Genomic DNA, 10971 nt, shown 5'->3' with positions numbered 1-10971 from the left:
AAAAATATAATTTTCTGATTGTTCGAAGTGTAAAGAAAGTATTTTCCTTCACCCCTCTCTCGTTCTCCATACTATCGCACCGCAAACATATTAACTTTCTTATAATTGTAAAAACAAAATCGGAATCGGGACGTGCCAGCCATATAACGTACCCTGTAATGTTTATTAATGAAGGAAAGTATATCGACTGTTTCCCGAAAGCAAGAATTTTACTTTTACGTTCCTCATTTATATAGAAATACTGTCAAATCGAAGTCATCATGTCTGTATTCCGTCTGAATTAAGATTCAGAGGTCAAAGACGATGGCAATTTTTTTTTAATATTTCTGTAGTACGTATTTTAATAAGCAATATTATTCATAGGTTTTCTCCAAGTCAAGAATACGAATAATGAAAGTTAGAGTATTTATAATAATCTATTTGGAAACATTTAAAACTTTTATAATATTTCATTGAGGTGCGGAAAGTTTCTGCAATTTGCCATAACCACTAGTTAGTTCAATTTGTCTAATCCTTAGTCAAACCTATGAATAATATTGCTTATTAAATAAATACTACTACAGAAATATTAAAAAAAAATTGCCATCGTCTTGTTGACCAATAACATACACACACGTATGATTGTATAATAAAATATATGTATTAGGTTGTCAAATTCTCCCTTCCGCTTTTTTGCTATTGGTTTATAATACAAAAGGCGGAAGGGAGATATTTGACAACCTAATATTTTATATGGGGTATATATGGGCAGATTACAATCCGCAAATTCTATAGTATTATCTAAAGTTCTATTGAATATCTTTCTTATATTCTTATTATATGAAAAAAGAAAAACTAGTGGTGCTTGGCATCGTGCCTTAAGGCAAATTGTTGGAACTTCCCGTACCGAAAAATTAATTTTTTAAAAGAACTTCCCGTACCGAAAAATTAATTTTTTAAAAGCTCAAAATAAAAATTAGTTTCTCACTCTTTGGTCCGTATATCCGAAACGGCTGAACCGACTTTGTCCAAAAGCTAATCATCAGCAGGTGTCCTTATCAATAGGAATCGAATGCTTTTTGAATCATTCAAATCGATTGAGCGGTACTCTCCAAAACATCGACGAAAAACTGTATCCCCACATATGCATACTCACACATACAATCATTTTTGGTATGCCAAAATTTTTTAACGCTCTTGAAACGTAAAGATATGCAAAAATTTTCATTTTTATTTTTGGACTATTACTATAGCTTGCACTGCGGGACGTTGCAATAATAAAATAAATTAAGTGCACAGCCGTAGGGTAAGTTATTGTAATGGGCCGAAAATCTAAATTGAAAATTTTTACATTTCACGTTTCTAATTTCTAATCACGTTTTCGGGCGCACGGATCATCCAATTTGAATGGTTCAAAAAACATTCGATTCTTATTGATAGGGAGATGAGCCGATTAGTTTTTGGCAAAGGCAGGTCCAGCAGTTACGGAGATAAACAGCAAAGAGTGCAGAAAATAGAAATCGAGTTTTTGAAAGAACGGTGCATCCGATTTGAATGTTCTAAAAACATTCAATTAGTAATGATTGGCAGAAGTGTTTATCAGATTTTGGCAAAGGCAGGCCAGCCATTTCGAAGATACGGAGCTAAATGTGCAAAAAATGGCAGTTTTTGAGAGAACTAAGCGTCCGATTTAAATGATTCAAAGAACTTTCTGCTTGTCTTAACCCCTTTTAAAATGACGAGCAGAGCCCGCGAGCGATTGCTAGGCCAAAAGTGAATATTACGGGCAAAGCCCGCGTAAGATATTCGGGAAAGAAGCAAATATTACGCATTTCGGGCATGGTCCGGTATGGTGAACACGTATTATAAAATATTTATTCATACGAAACTATAAAACACAAAATTATTTTAGGAAAAAATAGTCAAAACGCCACGCCGGCTTGAACAACTTTGGACCGACTTCTTCTAATCTAAATTGTAAGTTAAGGGGTTAACAAAATAATTTATTTTGGAAAAAAAATTTTTGGTTTCAACTTTTTATTTTTTTTTAAATTTTTTTTTGTATATCGAAAATAATTCAGATTTTATTTTTAATTCTGACTATAGTTCTAATATACTTTAAACAAATAATTTCAACTTTGCAATTCAGTTTATATAATTCTTATAAATATTAGACAATATTACAATATTAATAATGATCTATTTGAAAACATACAGTATTCCTCTAACATTTCGTTACGGTACGGGTACGGGTACGGAAAGTTCCAGCAACTTGCCTTAAGGCACGATGCCATTCACCCCACTAGTTTTTTATTTAATTTTGTTCTGCAATCTGCCTTTTTATTAATAATAAGCAGAGACTGCTAACTATAAATATAAACTAGAAGATAGTAGCAACATCCAACTACTAGGTATATAACAGCCGCTGTCTACTAGGTATATAACAGCCGCTTAATTGCATATTAAAAAAATTGGTTATTTTGTCTGCTATTTTGTACAAACATAAAATAATCATAGACAACATCAATAAATAAATGATGAATATGTAATTGAATGAAAACCTGCTAATTATTTATATTAACTCATATCATCGTCACCGCCTGTAACCACAATCTTTTGATCAACAAAACCTATATCACTTAATGACTCGAGTTATAATCTCTAATGCCCTCACAAGGCAACATTCACATACACATGATACAAAAAAATCGGAATAAACAATGTATTGTCACCTTCTAGATATATAATAAACACAAACAAAATTTAACATCGGTCATGATGTGACTCAATTTTTAATCACGTTGCTATAATATAAAAATGTATATTAACATAAATGTTTTTATTAATTTTCAGTCCATATTCAATTATTATAGTTAATATTTACATGGAATAATACGCGAACTGTCGCAATACAAGTTGTTACAACAGTTGTGTACATAGAACAGTCTCCATTGATGGCGCGCAATTATATAACAATAAGCAATGTAGAAATATTTATAAAACGTCCGCATGTTATTGAATAATTCTCTAATTTAGACGCATAAACATAACAGTAAAGTTATTTATTATAAAGAAATTAACATTTTACTTTAACGGGTGATTAAAAACAATAATATCAATCATTGGAGAAAATATTATATATACAACTAACGACTAAATTTCTAGTGAAGTATTTACTATTTACCATTAACTTTTGAAATCCAAGAACTGAACTCTTTTTTAACACTGGGTTAACGGAATTCCAAATTTGTAATGATATGCTCAAAAAGCCATAGAAATGAGCTAGACTAATTTATGTCGTAAATCATAGTTTCATCCATAGATTTTATATGTAGAACTCTAATTTTGATAAACTTCCCTAATTTTGAAATTCGTATGTGGTATACCAATCTCTACGGAAACCCATCAAATTGAAGGGGTAGCTTATTAGGCAAACAGTGATTATATATTTGCTTCATTTGTACTATTATTCCAAATATTAAATGTAATAGTAACGAGGTCTGAATTTGCTCTGTACTTGTTTATATTGTTTCTTTTGTATACAATCAAATCGCAAAAAAAAATCATCGCATCACTCGAAATTTGATGTTTAGATTCATTCGATGTTAGATCAGTAAACGTCAGCATCAGAATTTTGAAAAAGATGTCAAAACGTGTAATACAAATAAAACAAAAAAAGGGCTCGCCTGTAGGTAAGCGGTTAAGAGCGACGGGACCTGAATCAGAGGTCCCGGGTTCGATACCCACTTCGAGAAGCCTGTTGTCAGGCAACGATTTTCACTTGAAAATATAGATAGTAATATGTTTCCAAGTGAAAATAGCGCTTGCCCGGCATTGCTGCACCAATAAAAAGTCAGCCCTATTAGATTAATTCTAATAACAAAAATCATCAAATATGGATGGATTAACCATTGGGTTACCATCTAAAAAATACGAAGTAAGGAGAAGTTTCAGTCCAACAGCTTATAGGACGTAAGGTTCTGATTGCTGTTAAAAATATGATAAAAAAAAACAATAATATGTTTCGTGATATGATGATAACCATTTAAACATTTTATTTTTATGCAAAGTTTTATTATATTATTAGACCGAATTATATTCAACTCAACCTGAGAATAACTTTAAAAGAAAATACGCATTATGTCAATTTGAAGCCCGGTAAACCGATTTTTTTGAAAACAAACGTAAAATTTAAGAATGATCTAGATCTAACAGACGGATTGAAGAGCCACAAAGGAATCACAGGCAATGAAATAACCACGTGACTGTTGCATAAATATGCAAGATATGTGAAAAAAATTGCAACTGTGGTGAATGACCTACATCGATAGCACCTTAACGGTAGAAAATGCCTGCTTCTTCACACATCAAATGTCTAATACAATGATCTAATAATGGCGATTTAATACATAATAAGAAGTCACAGATCCACTATGAAATTTGGAATAAATAAGTCCATAAAAAAGTTTTACAAACGATTTCATTGTTACATATTTATTCTTAAAAGCATGTAGAATCAACAAACCCATTTCGAATAAGAATTCAACATTAACATTCAACTACTTTTAATTAAATTAATTTCAGAGATATGTTGGAATTTGGAAGTGTCATCGCACAAAATAACAAACAGATATCGAAAATGAATCTTACTTTATAGTATGCAAGGAACAATTAATCAATATCAAGATTAGATAAGAAGTTTGAAATGCAACGCAAATTAATTTATTTTATAAGTGCCGCAAAAACAAATTATGACATGTGGATATACCACAATTTAGGAACATAAACAAGCCGCAATTTGTCTTGGAATTTTTAAATAACAATCTTATGATCTCATAGCTTGGACCAAACAACGAGCTAATCGTCGATAAGCTAATCGAATATGATACAGAGTCATGAAAACAAAATTTGTTATTTGTTCGTACAAATATATGCAAAACTATTTATAACGGGCGATTTTCGAACACACATTAACATTCGCGATTATAAATTGGACTTTTATTATGTCTTTGGCATGAGCAGCAGCTCCCAAAATGTAAATTCACAAAGTATAAAAAACAATGTTCATTAAACTTTTTATACACTGAAACTCGTTATACATTAACACGGCGATTTTCGAGCTATTCAAATATCGCAATATACTCACAATATCTGTGAAACGAATTTTTTTTTCATATATTTTTTAACAGCAATCAGAACCTTACGTCCTATGAGCTGTTCAGCTGAAACTTCTCCTTACTATTTTTTAGATGGTAACCCAATGGTTAATCCATCCACATTTGATGATTATTGTTATTAGAATTAATCTAATAGGGCTGACTTTTTATTGGTGCAGCAATGCCGGGCAAGGGCTATTTTCACTTGGAAACATATTGCTATCTATATTTCCAAGTGAAAATCGTTGTCACTTGAAACGAAAATGAATAAACATTTATATATAGAAAAATAATCTATCATCGTGAAAAAACAAATAACCGAAAAGTCAAATGACAATTCGAAAACGGCATTTAAAGAAGAAAAATAATGCATCCCAGAAAGAATTCAGTGAAAATATCTTTACAAGTGCGTTTTTAATAAAACTTGATACAGAAATACAAGCGCAAACAAAAACATTTTACAATATCATAATAATTTCTATTTAAGATTTCACGCATTTCATATTTTAACCCTCCGTCGGTCGGAGTGGTCTGGCCAGACTTTTTGCGACTTCAATTTAAAAAAAAAATACTTCTAGTAATCCTATCAACTTGAAATTTCTTGACTTTTCCTAAAATTTTCTTAGCTATCGATCAATGAAAAAATCAGAACAAAAAATGTACAAAAGGATAATTATAAGAATATTAACTTTTTTATACTTCGAACGGTCGGAGTGGTCTGTCTAGACCACCCATACTTCAGATATTTTCTATTCAAACTGCGTTTTATATATTCTTTGCTATGTGTTGAAACATGAATGTTGGCATTTACACGCACACATATGAAAATGCCTTGAAAAGCTATCAAACTTATTGGTTATCGCAAACATTGAAAATCGGATGAATAATGCGCACATTATCAACAATTTTTCCACCCGTACTGCGATCGAAACTGTTTTTTGGCAAACGTGTAGCCGTAAGTATGCAGTTCAATTGAAATTATATTTTCACTTTGAGTTTTACAGCAAATTTCAAAGGCGACGCATCTCATTTCGTTTTCATTTGAATTTTACATTCATTTCGAAGGCGCCGAAGAAGAACAAATATTGTTTTTCATTGATATAAAACAGAAAAATTAACAAAAAAGCAACGATTTTTTTATATTTCATGATTTTTTTTTAAATATTTTTATTAGAGGCAACACATGCAAAAGACGGTAAGAAAAAGAAAAAATCAAAACTATAAATATTTACTACTAATAATTGTTAATATATAAGACACCAAAAACTCATTTATCCCATATAAATGCATGTAAAATAAATGGTGGTCCAGCCAGACCACTCCGACCGTTCGAAGATAAATAAATATCCGACCGACGGAGGGTTAAATAAATCTTTGCTACTTTCTATAAAACAAACAGCTTAACATTAAACTACTTTGTTTAATTTGTCACAGTGAACCCTCGGTTAACGCGGCAAGTCCGTATCGTGCAGTATTTGGACCGTGCTATAAAAAACTCGTATTTAACATACAATTCAGGCTAATTCGTAGTGCGTTCTATGAAAACTTATATAGTGCAGTATGGGAACCGTGCTGTGAGAGACTCAGAGTTAGTACAAATTTGCACCATTTTTATCGTGTTGTATGGAGACCAAGAAATACAACTTGAAGTAGGAGGACAAAATGACACATATGACGTAGACGCCTTATTCAAAAATTGGCGCAACGCTGTAATCAGTTCAAACGTGTTCTTAGACAGCTATTATATAATCAGGCATCTATAAAAGATAAAAGTCGATAACAAAACTTACAATAATACCCTTTTGATATCAAGTTCCTAGAATCACTCATAGGTTGCGCAAAGAACTTATGGGCTGTTATTGTAATCGTCCAAAAATCGAAATTGAAAATTTTTACATTTCTTCACGTTTTGAAGGTTTCTGAACATTTTGGCATACCTCAGAAAAAATGGATGTGTGTGTTTATGTATGTATGAATACAATTTTTCGTCCACGTTTTCGAGCGCACGGATCAACCGATTTGAATGGCTCAAAAAACATTTGATTCCTATTGCTAGGGAGATGTGCTGATTAGTTTTTGGCAAAGGCAGGTCCAACCGTTTCGGAGATCAGGAATAAAGAGTGCAGAAAATAGAAATCGAGTTTTTGAGAGATCGGAGCATCCAAATTGAATGATCCAAAAAACATTAAATTTGTAAAAACATGTAAATGTGTAAGTTTTTATTTTATATATTTGAATGTATAAATATATATATATATATATATATATATATAATACATATTCAAACGCTAATTATTCACAACCTCCCTGATAACCTTAAATGATTACTAAAAACCATGGCAATTAAAAAAATAACTAATTTGTCTAAACGAAACAAGTGATAAAATAGTTCATAAAGTGCAATATTGCAGCTGTATCCTAAATTCTAATTCCATTATATAAATAGCATATATGACTATTTAAAAAAATGATAAACCCACACGAAACCCCGTCGATTCATATATTATCACAGTGACTAACTCGCGGGATGTATTGTGGGATGGCAGCAAATTTTAATTAAGAATGGCATGGTGCCTCCGACAAATATACTACTATGTAATTACAATGTACTCTTAATATCAACAGTACGGACACAATAAAGCTTTTGACAAAATAAAATGTTGAAAACAATAAAAGAAATGAAAATAAATAAAAGGCTGATAAATAAAAAAATGTCAAGACGAGAAAATGGTTTATAGATAAATAAATAAATTTAAATATAATTATTAGGTATAACCGAATCATGTAGTTTAATTGTTCATTTATAATAATACAAATATATAAACAAAATACAAGATAATTGTGTCTTCTAAATGGCGTGAAATATAAAAAATAAACAAACACTAATAGTGCAAGACATCCTGCCTTAAGACAAATTGCTGGAAATTCTTCTACCGTAATGAAATATTCGATAAATATCAAATGCTTTCAAATAGATTATTATAAATTGTGCATCTTTCATTTTTCGTAAATTGGAGGGCGACGTTTCTATATGTTTATATGAAATAAATAAACAAGACTTGATCGAGCGGAGTTAGAATGAAGGAACTTATCTCATATTTCTAAGAATTATAAACTAAATTTCAAAATTAAAAATATTTAGTTCAAGTATATAAATGAGTTTTAGCATTTTAACTAGAATTAAAATTGAAATTCGAATCATTTTTGGTATTTACCAAAAGTTTTTAATTTTGAAAAATAAATGCCTTCTCCAAAGTTTCGTCACAATAAAAATGTTTTTCAATAATTCGAATCAGATGCTTTGTTCTCTCAAAAACTGCCATTTTTTACACTTTTAACTACTTATCTCGGAAATGGCTGGACAGGTCTTTGCCAAAAACTATTCAGCACGTTTCACCAACAATAGAAGTCTATTGCTATAAGAACCATTCAAATCGGTTGATCCGTACGCAACTAATCGTCGACGAAAAATTGTATCTACACATACATCAATTATTTCTAAGGTGTGCCAAAATGTTCAAAAACGTCTGAAACGTAGATCTGTTTTTGAATTTTTGAACAATTACAATAACTTATAATACAGGAAATTAATACTATGATAAGCATATAGCTATGAAAATAATATCTGCCATTGATTAAAAACCGATTTCTACTTAAATTAATAAGCAAAATGTATACTAGCAATTTGCAAATTCATTCAGTGAATGGAATCCACAACAAAACAGGACATATACAAAACTGCTAACTTTCGTTTTCTTCTGAGCGCACATTCCTCGACGAGTTATTATGTAATGATTAACAAATTCATTTGAACAATGACATTTTGAATTTCTTTGCATTCATTAATTCGTTAAGTAACATTTCATTAACAAGATATGTAATGGAAACACTTTATACAAGTCAACATATATATAGCATAGTTATTTTTAAAATGGTACACATTCGGCGACAAATACAAAATTATGCCAGATTTATATAAATACGGTGTGTAAATATGTCTCCCTCGCTTTGATAAAAGCTTACCAGCCCAAACGATTGAACTGTTCCCAATTGGTCATAATGACTGTGTCCTGGCAATTTAATTGAGACAAAAGGTACAATACTATTCGCTAAAGCTGACTTCAAACACATTATTGATTTAGCGTGCGTTCTCCTTAAAATTTAACATTTAGAATCCGAAAGAATCCGTTTCTATGTTAAAAATATACATACATACTTACAAAATAACGTAAGGAGTCTATTACACTTTGACCGCAACCACAAAATTTCAACGCCTTTGTCACAATTTCAATAAGTTTCATTTCATATTTTAGGTATCTCAATTAACAAGGATATCTAGAATCGATCATACTGATCATCTGATTCTATAAATATTGACATTTAGTAACCCAAATCTTTGTGTTATGACGGACACTTATAATTAATGTTTGGTCTATTCTGTATTAATAACTATCTGCTGACAGATGCAGTCGCACAATATTAGCTAAAACGCGTTTTTATTAAGGTTAATGAAACTATTCTAGTACATTAGATAATTTTTGATAAACTAACATGCAAGTTAAATAAAATAAAACTAAAATATATTACACTATACAATTACTATTTCTGTATTTTGAGGTTATCGAATTTACGATCGTATGTCAATAGGTATGAATGTAAATTATGAAGAAACTTTGAAAACGATAATCTAAGAAATGGACTCACCAAACGTACACCTAGTTTCCCAAAATAACAAATACACAGTACACTGCAACATAAGTTAAAAAACAGTAAGAATAAATCACTAATCCTGAAGACTCATTTCACAGTTCGAATAAAGTAAAGAATAACTTTGTGAACGGGATATGTGCAATTTATTCTCGTTACGACATGTTAATACATGGAAACAATGCTCTTCTGAAGTACATTCTGGTTTAATTGCAAACACTACATAAACAATCTCTTCAATGTTTTAATGAAATGCATTCAGAAATTCTATTATTTTAACCTTAGTTATTTTGAGTAGAGCACAAAATTAACTAAACTGTAACAGATCAAGCATTAAATTATATATTATGATATTACGCATACAGAATTAATAAAAATGTAATAAAATTTTTCTGCAAGCATAAAACATCTAAATCATTTTATGTGCAGCTCAGCTACTCACAGCCTTAAAACTTGAATAAATAAATTTTCATCTTTACAAATGTCAGGTTAGAATTTGTGAAAAGCAGTAAGACGGTAGAAATAATGTTATAAACTATATTTTAGCAGTATTGTAATTCCAAAAGAGAATCTGAAAACTTCTGTTTCATGATGTGTACAATTAATTCAGATGTCAAAAGGCGTGTAAGGTATATGATAGAAGAAGGAATAACAAACTACTTACAACAGAATCATTGTAAATTTGTCTATAATAGTATCTTCTATTTTCTGAACAAATCCACAAACGTCAATAACTTGCACTTTATTAAATTTCACAAATAATCACATCACATTACACACAAACAGCACCAAGCACTTGACTAAAATGGCGAACCTTTCCTTTGGGGGCGTTAACATCGCATTAGTTCGCGCTGTGTCGGCCATAGTCGGTGCTTGTGCAATTGGCTGCATTGGGCGTGCAGAATTTGAAATTTGGAGGGATTATGGAATGTGAAATTAATAGCTAATAAAAGAAAAGGTACGTTTTTTAAATACTTTATTACGAACGTATTTTTAATGTAAATAATATTTCATAAGTATGGATTAATTAATTTAATAATTGTGTTTTGGTATTACCAGTACATTGTACTGCTATAATAAATTTATAGACATAATATATACTTAATTATATACATCACAAAATTATAGA

At 30.6% G+C, this 10971-nt stretch overlaps 1 protein-coding gene across 2 annotated transcripts in view; it reads right to left on the bottom strand.

Annotated features, from left to right (window-relative positions):
- The window catches only part of LOC113377371 (wiskott-Aldrich syndrome protein family member 2), a 27616-nt gene extending 16983 nt beyond the window's left edge, over positions 1-10633 (bottom strand). For both annotated transcript variants that reach the window (XM_026617667.1, XM_026617668.1), the window contains exon 1: positions 10507-10633. The gene's annotated coding sequence lies outside the window, so the exon portion shown is untranslated. The remainder of the gene's footprint in view (positions 1-10506) is intronic.
- Positions 10634-10971: the final 338 nt, after the last annotated feature.

Source organism: Ctenocephalides felis, unplaced genomic scaffold, assembly GCF_003426905.1.
Source record: "Ctenocephalides felis isolate EL2017-DRISC unplaced genomic scaffold, ASM342690v1 CF-g0.4_SCAFFOLD_01886, whole genome shotgun sequence".
In the NCBI taxonomy this organism is placed as follows: Eukaryota; Metazoa; Arthropoda; class Insecta; order Siphonaptera; family Pulicidae; genus Ctenocephalides; species Ctenocephalides felis.
Note: the sequence above shows the minus strand (reverse complement) of the source record. Positions and strands in the feature narration are given on the sequence as shown.